This window comes from Schistocerca piceifrons, chromosome 5 (genome assembly GCF_021461385.2).
Source record: "Schistocerca piceifrons isolate TAMUIC-IGC-003096 chromosome 5, iqSchPice1.1, whole genome shotgun sequence".
Taxonomy (NCBI): domain Eukaryota; kingdom Metazoa; phylum Arthropoda; class Insecta; order Orthoptera; family Acrididae; genus Schistocerca; species Schistocerca piceifrons.
In genome coordinates this window covers 602586880-602596257 of record NC_060142.1, presented here as the reverse complement: position 1 = coordinate 602596257, position 9378 = coordinate 602586880, and the positions used below count along the sequence as shown (strand labels likewise).

The window sequence follows — 9378 nt, the reverse complement described above, 5'->3', positions numbered from 1 at the left end:
GTCACCAAGTATTATTTTATTCATGGCTGTAACTTTCATCGGCTCTATTATATATTTCAGCATAAAGTTCAGTCTTCAGTTGAAAATATATTTTTTCTCGATTTAAAGGTTTGGACAAATTGATTTGTAATCTTCAGAAGCTTAGCATAGTATATTGTAAATTGTTGGTCTATGTTTACAATCATCACATGCCTTACAGTTTTTGGACATATCATAGCATTATGCTTCTATGAAGAAGATACTGACGTCGTCTAAAACCATACTAAGCTTCTGAAGAAGACGACTTAGTCTGACGAAACCGGTAGTTCGAAATAAACATATATTTGCAACTAACGTCTTTATTTTATGCTACAACTGAACGGAAATCTATGTCTTCCTTCCATTTCACTGTTCCCAACTGTATCTAGATTGAGCATTAGCATTTGCCTTTCCAAATTTTCAGGGTTCCCTACGAAGGGAAAACTCCTGACATCCCGCTCCACGACTGCCAGAACGCTATCCTTTCATCGGTTATTCAATCTTTTTCTCATGGTCACCTTCCTCTTGGGATTCCTTCGTACACGTCCGAATCGGGAAATACTCCAGGATCTTTTGCCAATGGAGAGATCCGGATGACACTTCTTCAATTACGAACCACATGTTCTGTGGATATAGATTACGTATGTGTCCTACAAAGATGCTTCCATTGCCTTCTGCATCTTTACTGCTGATCCCTCCTCTTTTAAGAGCCAGTTTTCCCTCCCAAGGCAAGGGTGTGTCCTGAACCTCAGTCTGATCATCCGCACTCTTTGACAATTGGCGAAATGAGGCTGAGTTCTGATACCGGTAGTCCTCGTCCGCCATTGCTGATTATTATTATTCAAACACTGACGGGATTTGAAACCAGGCCCAAGAAAGTTTTGATTAATAGTGAAAGGTGCAGGCCCAAGATGACGGGCGCATATGTAGTGCACGAAATTAGAGGCTAGTCGGTTCGAGTCGGACGCCGTAACGGCGTACCGTCCGCGCCAGGTGGATGCAACATTTAAAAGTAATTAGCGCACTCTCGCAGCAAGGCCAGAGGACGGCGGCCTGCACTGCGGCCGAGGCAACCCGACAGCCGCCGCAGTGCCATCCCAGAGGCCGAAGGTCAGCGCCGACCTCCGCCTCATTTGCATGGCGTGGCGTTGGCGGGGAGAGGAGGGGAGGAGGGCGGGGGCAGGGGGCTTTATGGGGTCGTCTGCACCGAGCCCTCCGAAAGTGCCGTTAATAACGCTGCCCGCCACGCCCCGCGCCGGGCAGAACTTGGCGCCGCTTAACAGGCCATGTCGCAGTCGCCTGCTGGTCCGCTAACCCGCAGCGCCGCCACCGGCGGACCGGACCACTTAAGAGAGCGCAGTCCGGCGGGACCTCCACCACCGGAACGAACGAGAGGGTCCGCGGCTGTCGCGGCAAGTAGACGGCCCACATGGCGAACACTGTGTACCTCGGAGTCGGCTGTGGAAACAAGTCATGTCTGTACACCACCACTTCATACTGCCCAACACACACACACACACACACACACACACAGTTGGTAACGAACACATACCTACATGCATACTCATACTGAATAAAGTAATATGAATTACCCCATTAACAGAGAAGAAGTGATTTCGTTGTTTGCGTTGTAGATGGAACATGAGTCATGGAATGAATTGGTGTGTGTGTGTGTGTGTGTGTGTGTGTGTGTGTGTGTGTGTGTGTGAGAGAGAGAGAGAGAGAGAGAGAGAGAGAGAGAGAGAGAGAGAGAGACAGAGAGTCGATGCTGAAAGGTGACCAAATGACAGAAAGCAGATTATCGTGTTAGGACGTGCCCATGTCCATGTCTTAAATGAAGTAACCTGATGTGCTGACATACCGGGTGATCAAAAAGACAGTATAAATGGAGTGTAGCCATGTATGGAAGTGAAACATGGACGATAAATAGTTTGGACAAGAAGAGAATAGAAGCTTTTGAAATGTGGTGCTACAGAAGAATGCTGAAGATTAGATGGGTAGATCACATAACTAATGAGGAAGTATTGAATAGGATTGGGGAGAAAAGAAGTTTGTGGCACAACTTGACCAGAAGAAGGGATCGGTTGGTAGGACATGTTCTGAGACATCAAGGGATCACCAATTTAGTATTGGAGGGCAGCGTGGAGGGTAAAAATCGTAGAGGGAGACCAAGAGATGAATACACTAAGCAGATTCAGAAGGATGTAGGTTGCAGTAGGTACTGGGAGATGAAAAAGCTTGCACAGGATAGAGTAGCATGGAGAGCTGCATCAAACCAGTCTCAGGACTGAAGACCACAACAACAACAAACCCAAATTTGAAAACTGAATAAATCACGGAGTAATATAGATAGAGAGGTAAAAATTGACACACATTGTTGGAATGATATGGGGTTTTATTAGAACCGAAAAAAAACAAAGTTCACAAAATGTACGACAGATGGTGCTGGACAGCAAAACGTCAGTTTCTCCAAGGTGTGTAAGTTATGGCTTCAGCACGGTGCTATTCGCCACCAGTCCATCCATTAGTGGGGAACTGAAGTGGCAATATCGTAACCAATGATGCTTATCCGAGGTGCGATTATTGCTGGTTGAAAATTTTTTAATACCAAGAAAAACTTATTTTAAATAATGAACTGAAACCAAGTTCAAGTAACAATTTTAGTACAACATGAAAACAATTTAAGAGTGTTAAGCACCCCACAGTGGTACATCTGGAAAGCGAGTGTACTGAGTTATGTGAATCTGTTACAAGGCATAAATTAATATCTCAGTGGATTACTTTGTAGGTTAAGTGCAATTTGCTCGGCAAGACACCCCGTCATCAAATTTTGTAGGTACTGACAACGACCATCATAGACGGAAATTAATTATACGAGGTAAAACGTTTTATGGTTTATAACAGCGTGGAAGATTGTCTAGATTGTGAAGTATATACTGTCAAGGGAGTTAAATTCATACAGTATACGATGTAGTAAGTGCTCATTATAACCTGGCTGAGTGGGCCCAACTCACACAACCACCTCGAGCCCGGACCACATCCTTCAGACCCTGCCGATTACATGGGTCATGAGGGTGTCGGTGCGTCCGAAGAGGCACCTCCAGTAGCTGTTTGTCAGAAATTGGAAATTTGTGGTAAGTTCTATGGGACCAAACTGCTGAGGTCATCGGTCCCTAAGCTTACACACTACTGAATCTAAGTTTAACTTACGCTGTGGACAATACACACGCCCATGCCCGACGGAGGACTCGACTGCCCGACGGGGGTAGCCGCGCGAGCCGTGACAAGTCGTCGTAGAGCGTGCGGCTACCCCGTGCGGCCCCTTTTGTGTAGCATTGCCCACTGAATCCTTACGCGCCACTATGATCGATGACCTGGGTGAGGTACCTGATACAAACCAGTCATTACATGGAGTTTTCTGGTTGAGAAGAAAACATTCATTGACAACAGCAGTTCTTTTCGGGTTTAAAATCGATTGTCCTTCACAGTCGTCCTTGTTCGTGTTGGTTAGGAACCCTTTATGCCACGTTACACGGGTGCGAGTGAATACATCATTTTTATTAAAAACGAAACTCCTCCAGCTGGAGGAGTTTCATTTGAATAAAAATTATACCATCTAATGTCCCTCAATCATCCAATTTAAATATGGATGCACGAAGGCTACATCATCATTTGCAGACAGTTTTGACAATCTGCTGTTATACCGGGTGATCACAAAGTCAGTATAAATTTGAAAACTGAATAAATCACCGAATAATGTTGATAGAGAGGTACAAATTGACACACATGCTTGGAATGACATGTGGTTTTATTAGAACCAAAAAAATATAAAAGTTCAAAAAAATGTTAGACAGATGGCGCTTCATCTGATCATAATAGCAATAATTAGCATAACAGAGTAAGACAAAGCAAAGATGATGTTCTTTACAGGCAATGCTCAATATGTCCACCATCATTCCTCAACAATAACTGTAGTCGAGGAATAATGTTGTGAACAGCACTGTAAAGCACGTCCGGAGTCATGGTGAGGCATTGGCGTCGGATGTTGTCTTTCAACATTCCTAGAGATGTCGGTCGATCACGATACACTTGCGAGTTCAGGTAACCCCAAAGCAAATAATCGCACGGACTGAGGTCTGGGGACCTGGGAGGCCAAGCATGACGATTGTCATGCGCAGTTAAGTAAAGAGAGATGAAAACAGTGATGATTTTCAGAAATCACGTTGCTGTTTTTAGATAACACCAGATTTTTTAAATACAGAGGTGGACAATCTTGACAATTTTTTGAATCATTATAGATGATTTTACATTACACTTGAAACATAATCACTGATGATAATGTGCTGTACGAAAATGATCATGGTCATATGGAGGTGGAATGATGACTTTCAGTAGGGAACCATGTGCAGCTGCTGGCAGTGACTAAAAATCAGCACTGTGTTGGAATATGGAGGGAGAAAAATGAAAGAATGCTGTGAGGTTGAGCATTGTGACCAGTTGTTCGAATAAGGGTCACATCTCGGATCAGATTTCATTCTTTGGGTGAGGGAATTGGTTGAAATTCCAGCGGAAAAGAATGGAGAAATCATGAAGGTACATGGAGAGTGTAATATGAAAGCGGTGGTGCAGCAGAGTATTGGTGATTAGTTGCTTGGATACTGTGTTTCTTGATAAAGAAATTGAATCCAAAGTTGACCTACGAAGAGTAGAAGATGTGAAAAGCTGATAAGTTGGTGTCGGATGTGAGATGATGAGGACAGGATCCGAAAAGTTGGTTCAAATAATTCTATTATTTACGCTCTAATTTACAATCCCAGAAGGCAGTCGCTCGTCAGTAGACACATCCCATCAACTCTCTAACTGCACGCCCTCCATATTCTCTTCCAACGAAATTTCGACGGCCTCCCTCTCCGAAAACATGAACTCAGTTCTGACTTTTACCCATCCCACCAATCACAAAACCACCCCACCAGTTACACCCCACCAGGGCTCCCTTTCCCTTCCCTCACCTTTCCATACCGCTTCCCCTCTTCTTTCCGTATCCCTCTTTCCCCTCCACATTATGGACTTAACTACTACTCCCTTCCGATCTCCAAACGTGCACTCCTCCTCCATCGATAATATTCATCAGTCCGTTACCCGTATACCCTCGCCCTCCTACCATACATAACAGCTGCCTTTTTTCCCTTCAACAGCAGACATCCCAGGCCAGGCCCTGAAGTTTTAGTGATGGTGAAGTGCGTCTTTTTAAGGTAAGTGTTTTATTACATCGTATTCTTATGGTCTGCATTTTACCTTTGTATTATTCCTGTTTTAAACCAACAGTGAAGTAAATCGAGTTTCATGTATATAAAAATTCCATTAAATTCATCCTTAGAAATTTTAAATCCTCTTATCATTATGTCATCTTTTAAATTAGTGCTTTTTTCGTCTAAATGTTACTTGTCCTTTGGATGAAGCGCGCTTTGAATGTACTGCTCACAGCCCGCCGTCCTGCCTTACATTGTAAGTTTAGTGCAGTTTGTACAGCCGCTCTCTTATTAATTTGTAGGTCTTGCAGACGGTTATATCAGACCGAAATATATTATCTGGTGTAAGGTACAATAATGGGACAAATACTAAAACTCTTCTCAGTTATTGCGGACTATGCTGCGTGAAATATTTCACTTCTACTGCGTGTGAGATGAAACAATTCTGGATGAGTTAAAAAAAAAGAAAAGAAAAAAAAACCGGAGCAAAATTTTGTATTTGGCATTCTCGGTGATTCGTCATCATTTTAATGATGAGTATGCCTTGTAAAGTCCCATTTTCCAAGATGCCAACACACATGTTCACATGGCTGCATCCCGCGCGGGTTAGCCGTGCGGTCTAGGGCACCTTGCCATGGCTCGCGCGGCTTCTCCCGTTGGAGGTACGAGTCCTCCCTGGGAAATGGGTGTGTGTGTTGTCGTTAGTGTAAGTTTAAGTTATATTAAGTAGTGTGCATGCGTAGGGACCGATGACCTTAGCAGTTTGGTCCCATAGGAACTTACCACAAAATTTGACATTTGACCTGGCTGCACGCTTACGTTACTGGTCTTTCGAGCATTCAGGCACCCTATCGCTCTTCGATCGGCCCTGTAAGCTGTTTGATTAGCAACTATTTGAAGCAGCCGGCGAACCGAATCACAGGTTTACACAGTTTGGGAGTTCTTCAGGCCCTAATTGTCATTGGTGAAAGTTCTTTACTTAAATACAAATCACTGAGAGGGTGAAACTTCTACGTTATTTAATTCTGAAACTGCTGAGTGAAACTGAACGTAAGGAGTCTACTTTCTCTTTGCTTATTCTTATCGTTTCAACACTGACCCTCAAAATCCTAGCGCAACGCAATCTGACTCCTCAAAGAATGATACTCTGACTTCAAATAATGAATACAAAAAAATGGCCCTGAATTAGAAGAAATCCTAACAATAACCCATGCACATCGTAAGCCACTTACCTCACAGAAAATCTTCATTACACGAACTACAGCAGTGCAGCAGCACCAATAAAGCCAGCTAAATGAAAGATTCCAACTACTGTAGGTTCTAACTACTAATAGGCAAGTGGTTAGCAAAGGAAAGGTTTTGTTGAAGAGAAAACAATGTATTTAACTTAAGAATGTGACAACCAGTTCAAAAATTATATAATCATCAGTAACAAATCTCAATGACGGATATACATTCGTACCGTCCGCTCGCGCTAATACAGCAAACCTCCAACACTGCTAATTATTAACCTCTAATATCCATCACTGCTGATTACTAACTCCGAACTAACATCACAGCTGGCTGTTCATCTCCAATTGGCATCACCGCTGACTGTTAACTTCCACCTGCTAGTCCGACCAGCCACAAGAGTCCCTTGCAGAGTGCGCACAGCGCTGACAGAGTTATTAATTCAGTCAATCGCGCTGCCAACATACAGACACATAAAAAGGCTACTTACGTTGTTTGGCTGGCTTCAGCTTGATATGGCGCACTTGAAGATATTTGTGGACTCTCTTCCTCGCCGAATTAAGGCAATTGCCACATCAATAGGAAAGTTTAATGATAGCAGGGCTCCACAGAACTAACTTGATTTCTTCTAAGACATGACTATTTTTTTTCACTATTCGTATACACAATAATATGCAAATCACCATGCACAATCTATTTACGGGATGGTAGCAGTCATGACACAACATTTCAATTTGGGTTGGTTTTCCTCCTCCCGTCCCAGCAATCTGTGAAACGTGTGTCTTAGGATGCTTTCCGGAATTGACGATTGTGACGACCAGCCGAAAAAACGACAGTGCGGATGAGCTTGTAGCATGATTTCTAGAATCCTTATGACTTATGTGCTACCCCAGCAGATAGAAGCCACTGTAACATGTGGAAACGAACTCACAGTAAAACACGGCCACTACCATCATTGCGTTCTTCGGTGTGGCAGCAACAAGCTTCATTACATTACTGGCCATTACAATTGCTACCACGAAGATGACGTGCTACAGACGCGAAATTAACCGAAAGGAAGAAGATGCTGTGATATGCAAATGATTAGCTTTTCAGAGCATTCACACAAGGTTGGCGCTGGTGGCGACACCTACAACGTGCTGACACGAGGAAAGTTTCCAACCGATTTCTCATACACAAACAGCAGTTGACCAGCGTTGCCTGGTAAAACGTTGTTGTGGTGCCTCGTGTAAGGAGGAGAAATGCGTACCATCACGTTTCCCACTTTGATAAAGGTCAGATTGTAGCCTATCGCGATTGCGGTTTACCGTATCGCGACATTGCTGCTCGCGTTGGTCGAGATCCAATGACTGTTAGCAGAATATGGAATCGGTGGGTTCAGGAGTGTAATACGGAACGCCGTGCTGGATCCCAACGGCCTCGTATCACTAGCAGTCGAGATGACAGGCATTTTATCCGCATGGCTGTAACGGATCGAGCAGCCACGTCACGATCCCTGAGTCAACAGATGGGGACGCTTGCAAGACAACAACCCTCTGCACGAACAGTTCGACCACGTTTGCAGCAGCATGGACTATCAGCTCGAAGACCATAGCTGCGGTTACCCTTGATGCTGCATCACAGACAGGAGCGCCTGCGATGGTGTACTCAACGACGAACCTGAGTGCACGAATGGCAAAACGTCATTTTTTCGGATGAATCCAGGATCTTTGCACAGCATCATGATGGGGTGCCATTGGTTACACGTCTCGGTCACCTCTTGTTCGCATTGACGGCACTTTGAACAGTAGACGTTACATTTCAAATGTGTTACGACCCGTGGATCTACCCTTCATTCGATCCCTGCGAAACCCTACATTTCAGCAGGGTAATGCACTTCCGCATGTTGCAGGTCCTGTACGGGCTTTTCTGGATACAGAAAATGTTCAACTGCTGCAGTGGCCAGCACTTTCTCCAGATCTCTCACCATATGAAAACGTCTGGTCAATGGTGACCAAGCAACTGACTCGTCACAATACGCCAGTCACTACTCTTGATGAACTGTGGTATCGTGTTGAAGCTGCATGGGCAGGTGTACCTGTACACGCCATCCAAGCTCTGTTTGACTCAATGCCCAGGCGTATCAAGACCGTAATTACAGCCAGAGGTTGTTGTTCTGGGTACTGATTTCTCAGGATCTATGCACCCAAATTGCGTGAAAAAGTAATCACATGTCAGTTCTAGTAAAATATATTTGTCCAATGAACAGCCGTTTATCATCTGCATTTCTTTTTGGTGTAGCAAGTTTAATGGCCAGTAGTGTATTATTACGGACGTTGCCAGAACATCTGAAATGGACTGTTGCAAAAATGGTACGTTATAGGCGTTAAACATCGGGACAGATTCTGCAACAGAATGGGGTTTAAGGATGCCACGGATGACAACCAGCTGGGACCTCCTATGCACATAAATGGCACCCCAGCCCATCATCCCTGGCTGTCGGGCAGTATGTCGGGCGACAGTCAGCATAGTATCCCATCTCTGCCTGGAGCGTCTCCAGATACGTCTTCGCTGGTCTTAGGGGCTCGTTTAGTAGCGGGGCTCGTAATTGAAGACATTTGTACTCCACTAAATGAAGTTCCAGACCGGATCTAAGTGTCTGGAGATGCCCCCGTCTGTGGTGGAATACCAACGTGACCATCGCCTGCCATACGGTGCGACAGCCAGGAGTGATGGTACGGGGTGCCATTTTCGTTCATAGCAGGACCCCTTTGGTTGTCATCTGCCACACCATTACAGCAGAGCTGTACGTCGTCGTCATTCTATGGTCCATTCTGTTGCCCTTCATGGTAAGCCATCCTGGGCTTACATTTCAGCAAGATAATGTCCGAATGCAGACGGC

The 9378-nt window shown here is 44.6% G+C and overlaps 1 pseudogene; it reads left to right on the top strand.

The window, feature by feature from the left end:
• The first annotated feature begins 2551 nt into the window (after positions 1-2551).
• Positions 2552-2667, top strand: LOC124799715 (annotated as a pseudogene).
• Positions 2668-9378: the final 6711 nt, after the last annotated feature.